Genomic DNA, 9,149 nt, shown 5'->3' with positions numbered 1-9,149 from the left:
TGAACCGTTCGGTCCAGCAATTAACATGTTAAAGGGATTGCAAAGATAAAATCCCTTCCAACTGGCACGATCAATTAATTGTTCGCCGATGACCTTGAAAGTGAAGGAAGAGAGAGCAGAGAAAGCGAAGGTAGTCACAGTGTAGGGAATGTCACTTTTGAAACGAAGAGAGACAAGACAAGAGTTTTTATACTTTTTTCAGGACACGTTAATTTCAAAAACATTTTGAAAATGGAACGCGAAAGAAAAATAAATAAAAATCCGATGATTACGTACATCGATAAAATACACGTCAAATTGACGATAAAATACACATCAAAATGATCAAAATGGAATATTTACAAGCTGCTGTACAACATTTTTGTGTTTTTGTCTGCATGTTAAAAAAAGAAGTTTGTTTATAAACTCTTTGTTTCTCTGCCGTATAAGAGTGTGTGTGTGTGTATTTTTGTGTGTTTGTGTGCGAGCGCGTACGTTTGTTTGTGTGTGTGTATTTATATATGAGTTCGAGTATGTTTATGTGTGTATGTATGTTTGTATGCGTGCGTGTACGTTTGTTTGTATTTGTATGTGTGTTTTATGCGTGCGCGTACGTTTGTGTGTATGTGTATCTGTTTGTATGCGTGCGCGTACGTTTAACTTCTGCGTTAGAGTGCGCGTACGTTTGTATGTGTGTGTTTGTATAAGTGTGCGTACAACTGTTTGTATGCGAGTGTACGATTGCGCGTACTTTTTTGGGGTTGGTGTTTGTGTGTTTGTATGCGTGCGCGTACGTTGCGAGTTTTTGTATGTATCGGTTTTTGTATGCACGCGTTCGTTTGTGTTTGTGCTTGTTTGTGTGTTTGTTTGTATGTGTATGTGTGCGTGCGTACCTTTGCATGTGTTTGTGTGCTTACTTATTTCCCTGAACAAAAGCTTATCTCTTAACATAAAGGTGTGAATGCATAAGTATGTGTTTTTGTATGCACGCGTTCGTTTGTGTGTAATTGTGTGTTTGTTTCAGTTGGCACAAATAATACAAATCAGCCAACAAAGAAGGATGTTGGTGCATGCAACAAAATTGATAAAAAGTAAACAATCTTTCACAACTTCTCATAACTGCTCAAGAGACTTTGCCAAAATTTCATCGGAAATATCGTGGTTTGATGTTTTCAAAATTCGTACAAATTTTGCCTCTGCTGCAAATAAATATAGCAACATATTTAAACTGTTCCATCTATGAAAACAAAATATTTAAACTGTTCTATCTATGAAGACAGGGGGCCCCGAGTGGCCGAGTGGTCTAAAGCACTCACCGTTACGGATCGCTGCCATCTCACCTCTGTCTGCGTGAGTTCGAGTCTCAGGCTCGGCTGACGTGGGTATGTGAGAAAGCCTGCCAGTAGCTTCTCGTGGGTCGGTGGTTCTTCCAGGGGTTTTCCAGGGTTCTTCCTCCACCAATTATACTGGCCGCCATGTATAGCTTATCTTGTGCTGAAAAATGGCGTTAAACCCTACAACAACAACAATAACAACTATGAAGACAAAAAACAAGAAAAAAAATTGAAGCATCTGCACGTCACCAGCATTTGAAGAATTTTTTCACACAAACATTCAAATGACCAAGAAGTTATTGCAAATTGCTCCTGCATTTGTTTCTAAGACACACTGGACCTTTCGTAAAAAGTTTTAAAAATCTTTAATACTAGATTTTTTTATTTTTCAGATTGATTGATTATTTGCGTCATTATATCGACCTATTGTTGCTCTTAATGACAGATGATATAGACTCTCATCATAATTCAATATCGCCATAATGTGTTTTTGTAATTGGAACACACACACACACACATACATACTTTAAGGCTAGAGGTCAATGTTCGATTTTCGCATCCGACCGAAACTGTAACAAAAAAAATCGTATTCGATTGCTATCAGTAAGCAATACGTTAGAATCAAATAGTTATGGTACTCGGGATACCACATTTGACCTATTTGGCGGAAAACCTTCCGTATAAACCGTATACAGGAAAGATTACAAAGAAATTCACTCCATTTAAATCATGAGTAAGATGGCTATCATAAAAGACTACCACAAATTTCAACGTATAACCGTTCCGGTTCTCACGTTCTTTGACTACACGGACATCTCTGATGACACTAAAGTTTGATGAATGACAAGTTTTAAAACATTTTGAATGTTCAATATTACTCAATACATCTTCCAAAACTGTTAAATATGAAAAAGCACTGTTATGATTTACGGTTTATTTTGTAACTCCTGGTATATGATTTTATTTTATTTTGTAATTTTTATTAATGGTTGTAATTTTAACACAATGTCTTTAGTTAGATTTTGCGTACGTGACCTGAGACTGATAAGAGTGTAAAATTACACAAATTTATAAGGAGATGCTGACTTATATGTTGACAATTACTTATAATTGTCTTAATAATAAGACTTATTTACGTCTTTGGCTTAAATCGTCATTGGATGAAGGGATTTAGAAGACTCTGGAAGAATTAAGTAACTTTCCATTGCCTGGGCAAGGTCACATGAAAAAGCGATTTTTAGGCCAAAATGAGTAGTAATATTAGTCACGTTGGGTATAGCATGGAATTTAGCAAGGTGATATAAGGAAGGAACTGAACAATCAGATTCATTCCTCTTTTGCAGTCATCCTTATTTCTTGCAATCCTGTTGTAAGTCTGCAGACGTCTTTTATGTTGTACTTAGATATTATTAGAGAGGAACATTTGTTTGGACTGTTCAGTTTTGAAATTTATACGGAAATTTTTATTTATTTGTCCTTTCATAGAACTTTGTCAAGATATTTTTGGTCCTACTTTATAATACTCTAAATTCCTCTCACATTGTCATTTATAACTTTGAGAATTAAATTATTTTTTTATGTTTTTAGAGAAATTGTTGGTTTTGCTTCTTTATGTATCTTAGTTTGTGACCATAGAGTCGTAATACATTTCGTATCGTATAGAACTGCGCAAAAAGGCAAATTTTCACTGTACATTTTACAGGCATCCGACTGAAAACGTGACCCTGATATATTTAAATATAGTAGCCTTGGCCGATTGTCCTTGCTCGGGGCTATTGCTGTCGGAGTGTGTTTGCTTTAAGATAGTCCATAATCTGGTTTAGAAATGCGTCATCTTATGTAATGGGATCCATTCTAAATCAGGTGCATATTCTTAAATTGTAAACAAGTGCAGTGTGCGTGACATTCGTCCTTGGAGTGTGTTATGACAAGCAAGTTGGAACGTCAACATTTTTGAACTCAGACGTCTAAATATGTTTCAATATATATATATATATATATATATATATATATATATATATATATATATATATATATATATATATATATATATATATATATATATATATATATATATATATATTCAGGCCGTCTACACATTAATTCAGCATATTCATCAAATTTAGGAATTCGTCTTTTAAAAATATAAATATAGTATATTTGATTTTACATATTCTTAATAAAATATTTATGTAAAATTTCCAACAGTCCCGTGGGATATAGTTAATTTCTACTTAACTCAGTAACATAATGAAGGTAAGTATCTTATATCAAAGACTGAATAGTAAACGGTCATAACACTTGCAGACAATTATTTTGCGTGAAAGTTGACCGTTACAATAGAATAATATATATGGTATGCGTGTATAATAATGTGTGGAGTGTTTTGAAATGAAACGATAATATTAGTTTATTGTATGGAGGTAGATTTTCAAGAAAAACTATTACTAAAAGATTTGAAGAAAAGGATATTTTTTTACTTTGATTGTTTGGGTGTGAAAGTTGTATAATATGAAATGTCTTTTGTATCGTTTACATTCGGTACTGTTCGATGTCAATTATGTACCATAAAAACTACTTGGCTTGATCACTATGGACCGCCAAAACATGTCTTTATGACTCGAAAATATACTCGCATAATCTATATCTCTTTGGATCGAACACCAAACCTGTCTTTAGAACCAGAAACATACGAACATATACATTATATCTCATTGGATAGAAATTTAAATCCCATCTAGTAAATATATTTGCATAGAGTTAAAACTTGTTTACGTACGCGCTTCCATTTTCACCCAACATTAACATCATCATTCATTGAATGATATGGTTAACATTGTACATTTTTTAGTGAAGAGATGAAGATAGACGTAAACATATATACTCCACCTTCTTGTTTAGCCGTTTACATTAAATAAATTTTGGTGGTATAATTTAATTAAGGTTTTATTCTAAATCGGATGCAGCAATTAATTATTGATTAGCATTCTTTTGAGAAATTTATCTCATGCAATTTCCGAAACAATAAGATTTTTCAAAATAAAGGATCAACCATGAAACATGGTTCCCGAAACTAAATTTACGGATCACTGCCATCTCACCTCTGTCTGCGTGGGTTCGAGTCCAGGATTCGGCCAATGTGGGTATGTGAGAAAGCTTGCCAGTAGCTTCTCGTGGGTCGGTGGTTCTTCTCGGGGTTATCCCGGGTTCTTCCTCCACCATTAATACTGGCCGCCATGCATAGCCAATCGTGTGCTGAAAAATGGCGTTAAACCCCACAACAACAACAACTAAATTTATAAAACATTTAACTGATATCACGCAGAAATTATTATCGCATAATGTGGTTTGAAGTTTCAAATCACATAATATGTATTCAGATATGACTGTTGTCACTAACACAGTAAAACATTCAAAATGACTTCGTTGCTGCAAGTGCTAAAACGGTTTTGACAAATTGTATTGAAAGGAGGCATCATGACATAAACTGCTTTCCAGAATAAAATGCGTGAAGAGCTTCCAGCTGACAAAAATAATACAAATCGGCGATAAAATAAGACCGCTGTTGCATGCAGTACAATTAATTAAAAGAAATAATTGAAAACTTCTCAAAACTGCTCAAGAGACTTTGACAAGATTTCACCGGAAATATGGCGGTTTGAACCTCTTAATATTTGTACAAATGGTGCCTCTGCTGCTAATAGATACAGAAAACTAGTTAAAGAGCTCTATCGATGAAGATTCTAAAGGGAAAACCTCAATGTATCTGCAAGTCACCAGCACTGGAAGATTTGTTTTTACTAAACATTCAAATGACCATGAATGTATTGCCAACTCTTCCTGCATTTGCTTCTAGATACACTGGGCCTTTCGTAAAGAAGTTAAAAATCTGTAATACTAGATTTGTCTTCTTTCAGATTGATTGACTATATGTATGAATCTATCGATCCATTGTTGCTTTTCATGACAAATGACATAGACGACCATTACAATTCAATAGCGCCCTAATATGTTTTTGCAATTGGACCAGTCATACATACTGGTGATCATTGGTCGATGGACGATTTTCGCATTCGTCCGAAACAGTAACAGATAAACGGAATTCAATCGAAATCAGTAAGTCATATATTGCATTTAAATAATAACGGTACACGCGGCGCGACATTTTATCGATAATGACATATAAAAAAAAGCTTAAAGGAATTAGGAGTTTTTGGCTTGTTATAACATTCTGGTTTGATGGTATGAACACTTTTTAAACCTTCAAATCTTCAATATTAAGAAAGACATCTTGCAAAACTGTATTGTATTAAATGAAACAATGTTATAATTTTAATGGAAAAACAGAAAAATGTGTATTATTTCATATTTTACACAATCGCTTAAAAAGCCAAAATTTCACTGTACATTTTACGAGAATGCGTATTGACATTTCAGCTATAAACTTGCCTTTGGAATACTTACATATATTAGCCTAGGGCGGTCGTGCCTGCTCCGCGCTATTGCTGTGCTTGTCTTACGATAGTCCAGACTCTGATGTAGAAATGCGTATTCTGGCATAATGGAGATCTATACAATGTATTCAAAATATTGAAAGATTAATAGGCTAGTAATGAAAGAAAAACAACGTCAGACTCATTAATACTCAGTCATAATATTTACATAAAATGATAATATTAATTTATTGTAGAGATGTAGATTAAGAAAAAATAATTTATAAAGGGGTTGAAGAAAGTGATGTATTATTTAAATTGATTTATCGGATGTGCAGCTTGTAGAATGCGAAATGTTTTTCTGTATAGTTTACACTCAGTACTCTTTGACGTTAAAGTAATAATGCAACTATTTCTAATATAATGAATATAACTTGAGCAATCTCTGGCTCTGTACCACATACATTGAAAAGAACACGGCATTGGAAGTGTTGGTATAAAGCAACATCATATACCAGAAGTATTGGTATATCAAAGTGTGATTTGCCCATGGCGTATGAATACACATAATGATCATGTTTTGATATATATTATACTCTCCAAACATGGATATGAATATCTTGGAATATTACATTTATAAAGGAGAAAATAACAAGAAAATGATTTTCATGCAAAATATTTTTTATAGAAACTAACATTTTTTTTACAAAAAAAAACAACCATACTCAATCCAGAAAATAAATACTATTGAGCTCCACCCTGTGTCGTCTGCTGTCATCTCTATCAACACTGCTGTTTCCAGTCTCTCCCTCTGGCAAAATTCAAATATTGCAACTCTGTGGATAAATGAAAACAATGACATCAGATAAGGAGCAAGATGATGAAGCAATATTTAATCTACTAAATTGTAAGTTAATTTTAGAGTTTGATAAGAACATGGCTGAGACATTTGTAAATGAAAATGATAATTATGTGTCCAAATGTGAGTTTATTAGGGAAGACAGATTTGTACACCATGAGCCTGATGATATACTGAAATTTATAGAAAATAAGCGGAATGCGAACACTGTAAAAAAGACACTTTTTGATGTAAGGCTAGTGACAGAATTCTTGTAGTCAAAAAAATGAATTCAGAAATGTGCCCGAGATACACCCATCTGAATTGGATCAGCACCTGGCTGGTTTTATACTCAGTGTTATGACAAAAGATGGATCTGAGTTTGAACCGAAGAGCTTAAAATCAAGAAATATGCAAGTACAATCATGAGAGGAACATACACAAATCGTGCATTAACAATGGCTCTTTGAGCTAAGCAAAATTATTTAAGATCTAAAGGAAATGGAAATAAACCCAATCGGAGTCAACCGATCACAGACGAAGAAATAAATGCCTTGTATAGCCAAAACTATTGGTGATGGAAACACCTGAAGCCATTGTTAGCCCACTGTGGTTTAACAACTCTGTGCATTTTGGTTTGAGTGGAGTGACTGAACATTACAATCTGTAATGGGGGATGTTAAACTAAAGAAAGATGTGAATGGCCTCGAGTATCTTGAACACAATGAAAGGCAGACAAAGACAAGAACAGGCGACAATGTCAAGGACATCATGGATATTAATCCTAAGATGTATGAAAACAAAAACAACAAAGAGAGAGATCCACTTGCTATCTACAACCGGTATGCTGAGCTAAGACCAGCAGACTTTTGTCAACGTCAAGATCCAATTTTCTATTGCTCCTACCACTGTGCCAATCTCAGCGACAAACCCAAAATGGTGTAGGGAACAAGTCGTTGGAATTAACAAACTTGGATGCATCATGAAAAAATGAATTAAAAATAAAAAATTACAGAAATAAAGAAATTAACAAACACGTACCTAATTAAGACGTTAAGAGACAAAAGAATTCCCACAATTGATATCATGCAAATTTCCGGCCTCAAAAATGTACAGTCTATAAACAGCTACTCAAACATTAGTGACAAGCAACAACAGACGTACTCCAATTACCTGAGTAACATCGGCCAAGTAATCATGGTGTCAACGCCCATCCCCAGAACAAAGAAATCTTAAACTGCATAGAAACAGACTGTAGTATATCAAGTTACCAAACTTGATTCAACAGAACAAATTCTCAGCAACCCATTCTACGGATCAAACATCACCGCAAAACGAGATCCCTAACTTGATCAACTTCTTTCAACAGGCGAATTCTCAAACATGGCCCACACAGCGGAAACGTCGGAGAATTATTGAAAGTGACACTGACAGTCAGTACGAATAGCGAAATATGAACAAAAATTATATCAGTGAAATGTAGTTAGGGTTAAATTGTTTAATTACCTTTTGTTCCTTCATTATTTTGATGTTTATGGTTCGAATCGTAGTGCTGCTATGGATACAAATGGCCGCCATGTTACTGTACATGAAAACGAACTCTGTAATTTCAATGTTTGCATGTACACTATTTTCTTTTAAAAATTGATGTTAACTATCAGCCTTGCGTTTTCATTCTATTTAAAAGAAACATATAGCGATTAATATGAATAAAGTATACAGGAAATTATTAATCACTACTGAACTTGTTTGAGCGTACATACATTCGAGGGGTTGTGAAGAGTTCACACCCCTAAAGTGCACTGTTTATGGCCGTCAGTTTTATCTCAAATATAAAATGAAAACTTGTATGTGGAATAAATATATTTAATGTATGTACGCTGTACCAATGATATACCACTCGTTGTATACATTTTTTTAAAACGGAAACTCGGGCAAGCCTCGTTTCCTTTTAATGGAAATTGTATGCATATCGTGGTATATAACTGATACAGCGTACACACACTATATATATATATATATATATATATATATATATATATATATATATATATATATATATATATATATATATATATATATTGACGGATAGATGTAAAGAAAACAAAAATAAGCAGTATACGTTGGTAGTGGCTTTCTATTAATAAATATTATTTACAACATTTATGTCAATATTTGATAATATAAACTTGGAAACTGCCTTTTGCATTTTATATACAAGAAGGTTGCTTGAAAATGACTGTATCTTACAACAATAGTTTGCCTTATAAGACAAAATATATATATATTAAGTTATTTAAATTTTAAATGTTAATCAAATAAAATGAAATGGCTGAAACATATCCAGGCAACATGCATTTATTAATAAGGTATAAAAGGTACAATTTCCGTAGGCTTGGTCTGAGACTGATCATCTCAGGTACATCTCAGGTATGACAAAACTACAGAGAAGTGAAGATAGTATGGTGATAGATGATTTGCTTTCAGTAGAGAACAAAAGCCGATAAACACGGTACAAAATCTTTCTAAGAACAGCTGTTTCAAATTGAATTAGTGGCCTAACTT

Source organism: Sinohyriopsis cumingii, chromosome 12 (assembly GCF_028554795.1).
Source record: "Sinohyriopsis cumingii isolate HCF-2022 chromosome 12, ASM2855479v2, whole genome shotgun sequence".
NCBI classification, from domain to species: Eukaryota; Metazoa; Mollusca; class Bivalvia; order Unionida; family Unionidae; genus Sinohyriopsis; species Sinohyriopsis cumingii.
The sequence above is the reverse complement of the archived record's forward strand: the minus strand, read 5'-3'. Positions refer to the sequence as shown.